We start from the raw sequence: 11343 nt of genomic DNA on the forward strand, positions 1-11343 counted from the left end.
CACTCCATGTGGAGAATACAACCGGTCGCCTGTCAGGCGCTCAAGGTTCAAATTCAGACTACCATCGTATCATGCTAGGTACCCAATTTTACTGCTGGGTGGACAGAGGCAATTTTGAACAAACTCACTTGCCTAAGGTGAGACCACATGCGTCACATGTGCTTCGTTGTGGGGCAGGACTGAAGTCCTAGAAACTGAAGCTGCCAAACACGGTCACCCAGCCGAGGACTGTCTGCAACCAACGTTGCTTAACTTCAACTGATTGTGACCTGAGCTCTATGCACAGGACCACACACCGCCATGGAGTCTGGACCAAACAATCCAGTGACCAACACCATTATCATCGATCTACGTTAATAAGTGGGGATATTGTATGCATTATCCGTGTCAACAAGCCTGACCACATGATCCCATTGCCTCTTATGATAAGCATAGGTTACAGAAAAACTATTGTTGCCCAGGTCTTCACCAGTTCTTGCTCACATCTTCACAGGTCTCGTCCACTTGTGACAAGCATATGGTTTGTCTTGGTAGTGACTGAATTATTTACAGGCTGGTGTCCGATATAGCTGGAATAGTATCTGTCTGCACAAGGTCAGCAGGGACGAGTCTGCCATTAATTGTACTTTGATTAACTGAGCATTTTAATCAAGTTCACAATATGCATAGAAGCAGGGGTGGTCCAAAGGTTTGAAATTTGCTTTGCAGAGTTGTCTCCCTTTGTTGTGCCATCTTCTGATGGTAATGGGGAACAATTCCCCAATTTGGACCCGATCTGTCACCGCTGTACTGGTGCTTGTGGGTTTTCATCTAGACCTAAAAGAGACATGCGCGCGCACACACACACCCAGACAAAGTAGGGTGACATTACATGTTAACTTATGTTTTTATATACTTTTATACAATTTTTAATTTTTGTTTCCATTTTACTATTTTTGAAGTTGGATCAGGAAACAGAGTTTATCATCTCATCGACTAACAAATGATAGATAACACAGTGTTTGTGAGATTCTCCAAAACCACTCCAAGTTTCTTGTCCCTGGGGCAGACGGGTAGCACAGTGGTTAAAGCATTCCGACATCACACTAAAGGCAAGGGTTCATTTCCCCCCACATGGGTTTAATTTTTACGAAGCCCATTTCTCTCTCACTCACTCAATGTCATCCACATGGCTTCATAGTTTAGAATATTTCAGGGTATGTGGTCTGGCTCACGGTCTCTGAACATTACGGTACATTGTCTTTCATAGAGGTGAGGTGAGGTGAATTGGGTTTAACGTCGTACTTGAGAATATTTCGCTCATATGACTACGTGCATGCGCGTGTATGTGTATGTGCGGCTGCTTGTACTAGCCCAGACTGAAGCTGGTTTTATAGTGCTAGCCCACTGAGATACCATGCCGCAGTGGAGCATGAATATCCCACTCAGACACATTATACTGACTCCAAGCCGACCAGTCCTTGTTGTACCCATTAATGCCGAGCGCCAGGCAGGGACCAACAAGTACCATATTTTAACGTCTTTTGGTATGACGCGGTCGGGGATCGAACCCGCGACCTTCCGCTCTCCGGGCAGACGTCTAACCATTACACCACGGAGACGGCCTCTTTCTTAGAGACTAAGCATCAGACAAGGGTGATATACTGAAGGTCAAAAGAAACGCATTGGCACTGGTAAAAATTTGAAAAGGATCACGTCTGAGATAAATTGTTGTTTGTACTTCTCATGCTGTACATGAGGCGGTGGGGGTAGCCTAGTGGTGAAAGCATTCGTTGGTATTGCCAAAGACCCGGGTTCGAATCCCCATTTGGGTACAATGAGTGAAGCCCATTTCTGGTGTCCCCCGCCGTGATGTTGCTGGAATATTGCTAAAAGTGGCATAAAACTAAAATTAGATGTAAAACTTGCCAGCCCTGACCAAAACTTACCCGCAAATAATTTAGGTATGACATCCAATTTAGTTCATCATCGAATTGGAATTCATCATTTATTTTCACAAGTGAATTAATAATGATTTATTATCCTGAAATATGGTATATATCTTCAGATGAGATGTATTTTGTGCCTTAATAATATGAATATTTGCTGGCTAATCTGTCCCAATAACTGAGGTATCACTTGATTCATTCAAAATACCCACGACGCAGCTCAGCGAACATGTTCAAAAGATGGATGAACATAGTGTGGCTGGACTCATAAGCATTGACGATGCTGGTCTGTTCTCTATATATTTACACATCTATATGGTTTTCATATTGCAAATGATAGACAGAATATAAGCTTACGTATACCTATACCTAGTCTGTATCACAGTCCCTGAACCACATTAATTTCCCTACTGCGAAGCCCCCTCTGCAGTGCTAAAGCCCTAAATAAAGCAAGTCTAGATTTCCTCAGGTTCTGAATCTCTGGTCTCCCTAGGGCTCCTTTTCAATATAAATGGGCTTGTTTGTTACTATCAAAATTATATATATTCAGAGACTAAGCCTTAGTCTAACCTATACCTAACTGCCAATCTTATATTATCAGACTAATCCATCCTTGTTTTGATCAGGTTTTTACGGGGCGCGTGATTCCTGCGTATTGGACGCAGAAATTTGATGATGTACCCCCAAACTAAATTCATGTGTGTCCGTGTGGGCGCATTATACTTTTGCTCCGGGAAAGAATGTCATGAATTTGTAATGATATCCCATATCAATATATAAACATTCTATTTACAATCATTATTCTAATGACATTGAAAGTAGCACATATCTTAACATAATCATTATCAAATGGGAAGCATCCATGGTCATTGATTTCATGCAAATTGATGGACTCTTAATTTTCAAAATGGACTCTCAAAAAAATATCGAGTCCCCAGGACTCCCAGATTTGAAGAGCTATGTAAAACCCTGTTTGATATACTCAAAGTATATTTGAGAAAAATTCCAATGACATATCAATTGAAAAGTTTCAATGACATCTGAAAAATTTCAATGATATTTCAATTGAAAAATTTCAATGACATCAATTAATGGGTCAAAATGGGTGGGTTAGAAAATCAAGCCTTTTTATAGTGTGTCCATGTGAGAATAGAACCCAAATATGTGTCGAGATAAGCTATCAGGTTAACCATTAGACTTCCCCATGTATGATGTTTGTATCATGTATTTTCTTTTGACTTTGAGCACACTTTCTTGCTTTCTGATCATTTGAAAATGGTTGTGTATTTCTTAAATGTACATGTTTTTACTTCCTTGCTTTCTGATTATTTGATAAAAGGTTGTGTATTACTTAAATGTACATGTTCTTCATGTTGAAATGTGAAATGTTTTTTCAAATTTGTACCATAAAAATGTATGTATTTTTCTTGAAGGCATTACCCCAGACACTTTCATGAGACAATATTTTTCATGTTCACGTACCTACTCCATTAAGCCTGTTATCATAATTACATGTTTTTGAAAAACAGTTTGTGAAATTTCAAAGATACAGAATGTTTGGTTGTTGACATGGTGCTGAGTATTCGTCACTGGAGATGTCTAGATAAATCATTATATTTTGTAGAAATTGTCAAAGAATTCTTAATATTTCCTCCATGACAATTACAATAATCTGCATATTTGGTGTATGAGTTGTTTTATATCGATCATCAATACTATAACCACCCACAGGCTTACATTATTATCCCAATATATTAACTGCATTAAAATATTTGTTCAGATAGCTTGTTTTATATTAATCATGTCAGTGAATGGTACTTGCTGGCTTTAGTTTCATGTAGCAGGTAGAACATTTGAATGGCACCCAATGTATCTGCAGGCAGAGTAAGCTGGTTCCCGACTCCCTTTGCGCGCGCTAACGTTCGACAAAGCTATGCGAGACGGGGCCCAGCTTACAGGCAGAGCTCCAGCTAAGATTTAGCTCATGTGGGTACTGTACCCACTGTATTTTTTTGGAGTGGGTATTATGAGTGTTGAGTGGGTATTTCATTTTCCATTACCCACTGCTTTCAAACATGTGCTTATTTCAGTCATATTTCTCACCTAAGTATTATGTCATTGAGTAAGTTTACTAAGTAGGTATGTTCTGCCTTATGTCATACCAGGGGCGGTGGGGTAGCCTAGTGGTTAAAGCGTTGACTCATGCCGAAGACCCGGGTTCGAATCCCCATTTGGGTACAATGAGTGAAGCCCATTTCTGGTGTCCCCCGCCGTGATGTTGCTGGAATATTGCTAAAAGCGGCGTAAAACCAAACTCAGTTAGTCAGTTATGTCATACCTAATCAAAACCAACTTAAATATAATGGAAATCACTCATCCTATACTGACAGTACAACACTTGCCCTATACTAACAGTACGACTTGATAGCAATCAATGTCATTTTCATACCCAAGCGAATTTTATACATATATTCCGTACGCACTTGTTTTAAACTTTTTGCGTATCTAACATTTTAAATGCGTAATGGTACGCAACAATTATTTTTCAATGCGTAAATGGGAATTTTCTATGCGTATTTAACCCGGATATGCAGCTTATCTGGGCCTCTTTCTCCAGGGCCTGCATTTCAGTAATCTGCACAAAGACCAGGATCCATTGCTGTCCTTGTGGTTCAAGCGTTCGCCCGTCACACTGAAGACCTGGGTTCAATTCCCTACATGGGTACAATGTGTGAAGCCCATTTCTGGTGTAACTTAACCTCATATTGCTGGAATAAAAGCTAAAAGCGGTGTAGAACCAAACTCGCTCTTTCTCAAATCACCCTCCCTTGAGTTCCATTAACCAGTCAGATTTGCTAAACTTTAATCTAAAGCACACACCATAATGTGAGTTAATAAACAAGCCCCAGCATTGGGATGGCAATATTCTTTTAATCACGGCAGAAATGGGCTTCCCACAATGTACCCATGTGGGGAATCAAACCTGGTCTCCGCCGTGACGTGTGAACGCTTTAACCACTAGGCTACTCCATCGCACCAGCATACCAATAGAGAGCCCTAGACACTATTTCATAGATTTCATCACAATGTTTGATTGGTCAAGGCGCTTTAAGGTTGAAAGAACCATGAGAATGAATCCAGGGGTTAGTGTAGGTGTACGGAAATCAGGGCTCCAGATAAGGGCCGTATCGGCATATGTACGGATAAAAAATATGCACGATACGATAGGAAATATTTTGGAAAACGTAGCAGGTACTCACCACAGCAATAGTGTACGGTCTTAGAATCATTTACAGTCATATTTATCTGAAAAAGTATTGTTTTATTGTTTATTGATCTGTTTACACAAGAATAGCAATGTTGTGCATGTATGAAACGAAACACAAGATTACTGATACTCCATTAATTTCCATTCAGTACTCTAAATGTACTCTTAAGGTTTTCCAGTACTCTTATATTGAAAAAATAAGGAGTATGTACTCCTGATGTTGAAAAATAAAATGGAGCCCTGCCGAAATGCTAGTCCAGATGTACAGGGTGTTGAAATGGCACTATCTAATATGATAATTAGCTACATGTGTTTCAAGTATAACCTATGTAATTCTTGCCATGATTTATTGCCTGCCACTTGTAGGGACTGTCCACTCGGTATTTGGAGTTGGATTTTAAGTGTTTGTGCCAGGGAAGAAATGTAATTTTGTCTCATTTTTTTAAAACAGAAATAGAATTGTTTGTAGGGTTAATTGTATTGACCAAAAGGGATTGAAAGGAATTGTTTAGGCTCCTTTCAAATATGAAATTGGTTGTTTCGAAGCTCTGGAAATTCTCTGTCAATATTCTTAGGTTTCATCCAAGGATATTATCAGTGCTGGAGCCATTGATCAAAATATTCAGTCAGTTGATCAGCGATTATTGATGGGCTCCAGAGACTTACCGATATTAAAAAAAACAACAGCAATTTAAATTTTAGGAAGTATGTTTCTGAATGTTGTTTATTACATCAAGACATAAACTGATGCAGTTTCTGCAAGGTAAACAACATTGTTTGTCATTGTATTCAGCTCATACAGTTTAATGCTCTCACTATCGACCACTGAAATGGTCAACTTAAGATGCCATTGTAAGCACCCCATGCAGTTCATTTGACTCTGCCGAACACCAATCTGGTCGAGTTAGCACATGATCGTACACATATCACACTTCACCAATTTATGCCTCTGGAAGATGCTGCAAACAACTTTATGACTGAGTTCCAAGATCCAAGATGAGCAAAGATTGAACAATTGACTCTTATATATCTTGACATGTGTGTCTCAACACGAAATTTCCTCCATCTTGGTTGTAGTATAAATGGGCTCTTGTTCCTTTGCACAATGTTATGATTGCGTCCTGTAATACAGTGAGTTTTGCTGTGAGGTTTACAATTACAATTGATTATTGATCGATTACTGAGTGAGTGAGTATGGTTTTACACCGCTTCTGGCAATATTCCAGCAATATATCGCAGTGGGGAGGACACCTGAAATTGGCTTCGCACATTGTACCCGTGCAGAGAATCGAACCCGGTCTTCGAACGCTTTTACCACTTGGCGTCCCCACTGTACCTGATCACAGAGCTGCTATTATCGATTTGAATATTGTGATTGTAATAGAGGCTTGTCCAGACATGTTCAGTTCTGGAGCTCCACAAGAATCATGTTTGTATGACAATTTCAGCTGCATTAGAACTGCGAGAGATGTTTCACCATTTTAAATTTTAAAAGTCCATTTTCTACATTCCTTAATTTCTACATTCCAACAGTCATTAACTTGATATTTAGTGTTAGCTCGCCTGATAAAATCAAGTGAGTTTATAGTATGGCCTGTTTGTCCATAAAAATATCTTGCAGACATTATTGATGTTTCATCTGGCTCGGACAAAGGTTTCAAGCCCCAGTTAAAGCTGGCTGGCACTACTAAGAGGCCAGACTCTTTATGTTGAATGAAGTTAAAAATGTGTCCTGTATTACGACCATTACAAGACAAAGCTGCAGTGTGTTGTACATTTGTCTGATGTTTGTAATGATTCATATAACATTGTGGTGGGCTAGTGGTTAAAGCGTCCGCTCATCTGCCAAAAGACTCGGGTTCGATTCCCCACATGGATACAATCTGTGAAGCCCCTATCTGCTATATTACTAAAAGCATTGTAAAAGTATACTCAATCACTCATCCACTGACCAATGTAGAGTAATAATGGTACTTTCTTTGAGGGGCAGTGGGTAGCCTAGTGGATAAAGCTTTCACTCATCACGCCAAAGACCTGGGTTTGATTCCCCACATGGGTACAATGTGTGAAGCCCACTTCTGATGTCCCCTGTCGTGATATTGCTGGAATATTGCTAAGAGTGGTGTTGAACTAAACTCACTCACTCACCCCTCCCTCTCCTATAACATTCATTGCGTATATAACACATGTAGGTGTGCAGCAATGATCTAGTTCACGACTTTGCTAGGGTTTCTGATGAACTATGAAATGAAGACATGGCATATTTCTTAAGACAATGTCAGATGTTTTGGTCATTCTTTACATTGAATATACTTACATATCAAGGCTGACAGAGACTGTTTTAATGTTTGCCTTTGTTGACATTGATATTGACTTTCTTATTTACTTGTGTATAGGTGAACTATAGTGCTTGTGACACATTTGTATTAAATTCTCCATGGTGATGTTTTCATAATGTAATTCTCTGAATAAAATCAAATTAAAACATCGCAAATTAATGGGTTTTTCAGCTAACCTGGACCGGATATCAGAGAGAGCTTGGGGAAGTGTGTAGCCCAGTAGTTAAAGCACCCGCTTGTCACCCCTAACCCTGGGTTTGATTCCCCACCTGGAATTTTGCTGAGTGCAGCATAAAACTAAACTCACTCACTCAAAGAGAAAATACGGTTATTAACAAACTTCTAAAAATGATGAATCGTTTTTCATAGTGTGTGAGTGAGCTGAGTTTTACACCGCACTCAGCATTATTCCAGCTATATGGCGGCGGTCTGTAAATAATAGAGACTGGACCAGACAATCCATGGATCAAGAGCATGAGCATCGATCTGCGCAACTGGGATACACAGGCATGTGTCAACCCAGTCACCAAGCCTGACCACCTGATACCGTTAGTCGCCTCTTACGACAAGCATGGGTTACTGAAGACCAATTCTAACCCGGATCTTCACGGTCTTTTTTCAGAAGCAAACCCCATTTTTTGTTGGCTAGTTGTGAGTAATGTTTAATAGTATTCCGTGTGTTTGTGCAAGATTCCATGAAATTGGTATCTTTGGCTTGTTGTACAAACCAACCTTTGTGCTACTGCCTTAGCTCCATGCTCACGTATGGTAGTCGCAATCACCACAGCTAAAATCACTTTGTGAAACCGAAATCTTGTATGGACATGCCTACGTTTCAAAGCTGACACATATCTGGGGAGGTTTTTCCTATCAGAAGAAACAAACAGTCACATCATAATTAAACTTAAACAGGCATGATTAAATATTTTATGTGAACATCCTAGTCTAAACATGACCCATTGCAAACTGTCAACCTATATTTTTCGGTATGTACTTTAATGAAATGGTCATAACAAATATCCAAAAGAAATACAACTTTATATAATTTTACTTCACCCACAATTTAGGGTGGGGCAGAGACAAGAATCAGACAAAAGATATGGGCAGCCTTGTCAGTTTTCCAAAGATGTTACTGGTCAACAAATTTTAAGGAGTTACTTCCCCTGACATCAGGTTGGCTGCTGACAAAGAGTCCGGGATTATCAGGTCACACATTTAGGTGAGTGATCGAGTTTAGTTTCATGCCGCTTTAGCAATATCACGTCTGGACACCTGAAATGGGCTCACACATTGTACCAATGTAGGGGAATCAAACCCGGGTTCTTCAGCGCTTTAACCACTAGGCTACCCCCCACCAACACTGAATTATACAAACCATCTACTGACTGATGCGAGAGTGAGGGAGTGGGAGAGTTCAATTTTGAATGAGAGAGTGAGTTTAGTTTTATGCTGCAACATTCCAGCTATATGGTGACTCTGTAAATAATCAAGTCAGGACCAGACAATCCAGTGATAAACATGATCATCAATCTAACCATTTGGACTGACTAACTGAGTTTGGTTTCACGCCGCTTTGAGCAATATTCCAGCAACATCACGGCGGGGGACACCAGAAATGGGCTTCACACATTGTGCCCATGTGGGGATTCGAACCCGGGTGTTCGGCGTGACGAGCCAACGCTTTAACCATTAGGCTACCCCACCGCCCTAACTAACCATTTGGAATATGACATGGGCAGGAAACCTGTTCTGGTAAAAACATGGCTTATATCCATTGTGGGGTTATAACCAGGGTGCACTGTACTTAAATCATAAAAAATAATCTCAAAATATGACTTTCTTACCCAATATTAACCATTTGCAGAATAAAATACTGTAATGTGTATCATTTAAAAAATATGATGCAGATATGCAGTGAGGGAGCGAGTTTAGTTTTATGCAGCACTCAGCAATATTCAAGCTATATGGCGGCAGATGCAAATAACCGAGTGTGGACGAGACAATCTGGTGATCAACAGCATGAGCAAGAAGATCAACTATAGGTGAGGTGAAATTGGGTTTTACGTCGTGCTTGAGAATATTTCGCTCATATGACGACGTGCATGCGTGTGTATGTGTATGTGCGGCTGCTTGTACTAGCCCAGACTTAAGCTGGTTTTATAGTGCTAGCCCACTGAGATAAGCGCAGTGAAATAAGCGGCATGAATACCCCACTCAGACACATTATACTGACTCCGAGCCGACCAGTCCTTGTTGTACCCAGTAATGCCAAGCGCCAGGCAGGGACCAACAAGTACCATATTTTAACGTCTTTTGGTATGACGCGGTCAGGGATCGAACCCGCGACCTTCCGCTATCCGGGCGGACGCTCTAACCGCTACACCACGGAGGCGGTCTAAGATCAACTCTAACCTTCATGGTGGACCATGTCGGATTGCAGGTTAAATCAAGTCCCCCAGCAAGCTATGCTGCCCTAACAGCATGCGTATAAATCCATGGTTTCATAGAGTCCACTTAATGCTTTTAACAAAAGAGAAATCAACCACACTCTGGGATTTGCAGAGATGCCAACCCTAATTTAGCCCAATTAGTATTTTGGTCAAAAACTGATGCAAAAATTAATATTTTTGGGCCCAAATTAGTATTAACTTCTCCAAAGAATTTTCATATTAAATAAAAAATGTAAATATATAGTCCAAGACCTTGTTATTAACATTGTACTCACCTAAATCAGTAGCAACTATCCACATATAGCTTGATACTGAATAAAATGTGGTTGAAATTTATGGTGTATGGTACGAATGCTAATTGATAATTTAATGTATTATTTTTAAAAAATTGTATATATTTACTGCCATCAAAGTTGCGTATTTTGTTTTTTCGTAACGAATACAATAAAATTGTATCGGTTGGCATCTCTTGATTTGAATCGGTGATCTTGGTATACCAAAACATGTACCTGCACAATGTAAGTATCACAACCAAAGTGTGCTCCTGCATTGAGGTACAGACCTTATCATTTACAGAACAATTAAGCCACACTCTGCTATAGTCAAGCAATATGGCAGCAGTCTGTAAATATTCAAGTCTTGTTCAGACAGTCCAGTAATAACAGCATAAGCATGTATGTCATAAAGCTTCATCCGACAGTCGGTTCTGTTGGACCAGGACGGTTCATAACCTATGAGTGGGGTGGTGATGATGATTTAAGAGAGAAGAGGTAGTGGGTGTCAGCAATTTTGTACACATGAGTGAGTGAGTGAGTTTAGCTTTACGCCACACTCAGCAATATTCCAGCCATATATGACAGCGGTCTGTAAATAATCGAGTCTGGACCAGACAATCCAGTGATCAACAGCATGAGCATCGATCTGCTCAATTGGGAACCGATGACATGTGTCAACCAAGTCAGCGAACCTGACCACCCAATCCCGTTAGTCACCTTTTACGACAAGAATGGGTTGCTGAAGACCTATTCTACCCTGGATCTTCACGGGTCTTTGTACACATGTACTATGAGGGGTCAGCAATTTTGAACATAAAATTATTACAAAGTTCTGCCTAAACATTAAGGGGGTTTGTTTGTGTCATTGATTTTGTACCTGATATGCAAGGAAGGGAGGTCACTTACTTCGTACATAGATTTTAGGGGACGTCATTAAGATTGTACATGCTTCTCCATATAAAAATCATCAACCCCATTAGCCACAAATTATGAACGCTCCCTTAGGAAAGGCATGGATAGCTTATGACCAATTCTGATCCAAATCTTCACAGGAACAGAACAGTAAAACAAAACCACATTGGC

The 11343-nt window shown here is 40.1% G+C and overlaps 1 long non-coding RNA gene across 1 annotated transcript; it reads left to right on the forward strand.

Annotated features, from left to right (window-relative positions):
- The first annotated feature begins 221 nt into the window (after positions 1-221).
- LOC124279203 lies at positions 222-2591 on the forward strand. The gene is made up of 3 exons (XR_006899321.1): positions 222-1251; positions 1618-2285; positions 2493-2591. It is a non-coding gene; the product is annotated as an uncharacterized LOC124279203 (long non-coding RNA).
- The last annotated feature ends 8752 nt before the right edge of the window (positions 2592-11343 follow it).

Source organism: Haliotis rubra, unplaced genomic scaffold, assembly GCF_003918875.1.
Source record: "Haliotis rubra isolate DU_JTF1 unplaced genomic scaffold, ASM391887v1 Scf248, whole genome shotgun sequence".
NCBI lineage: Eukaryota > Metazoa > Mollusca > Gastropoda > Lepetellida > Haliotidae > Haliotis > Haliotis rubra.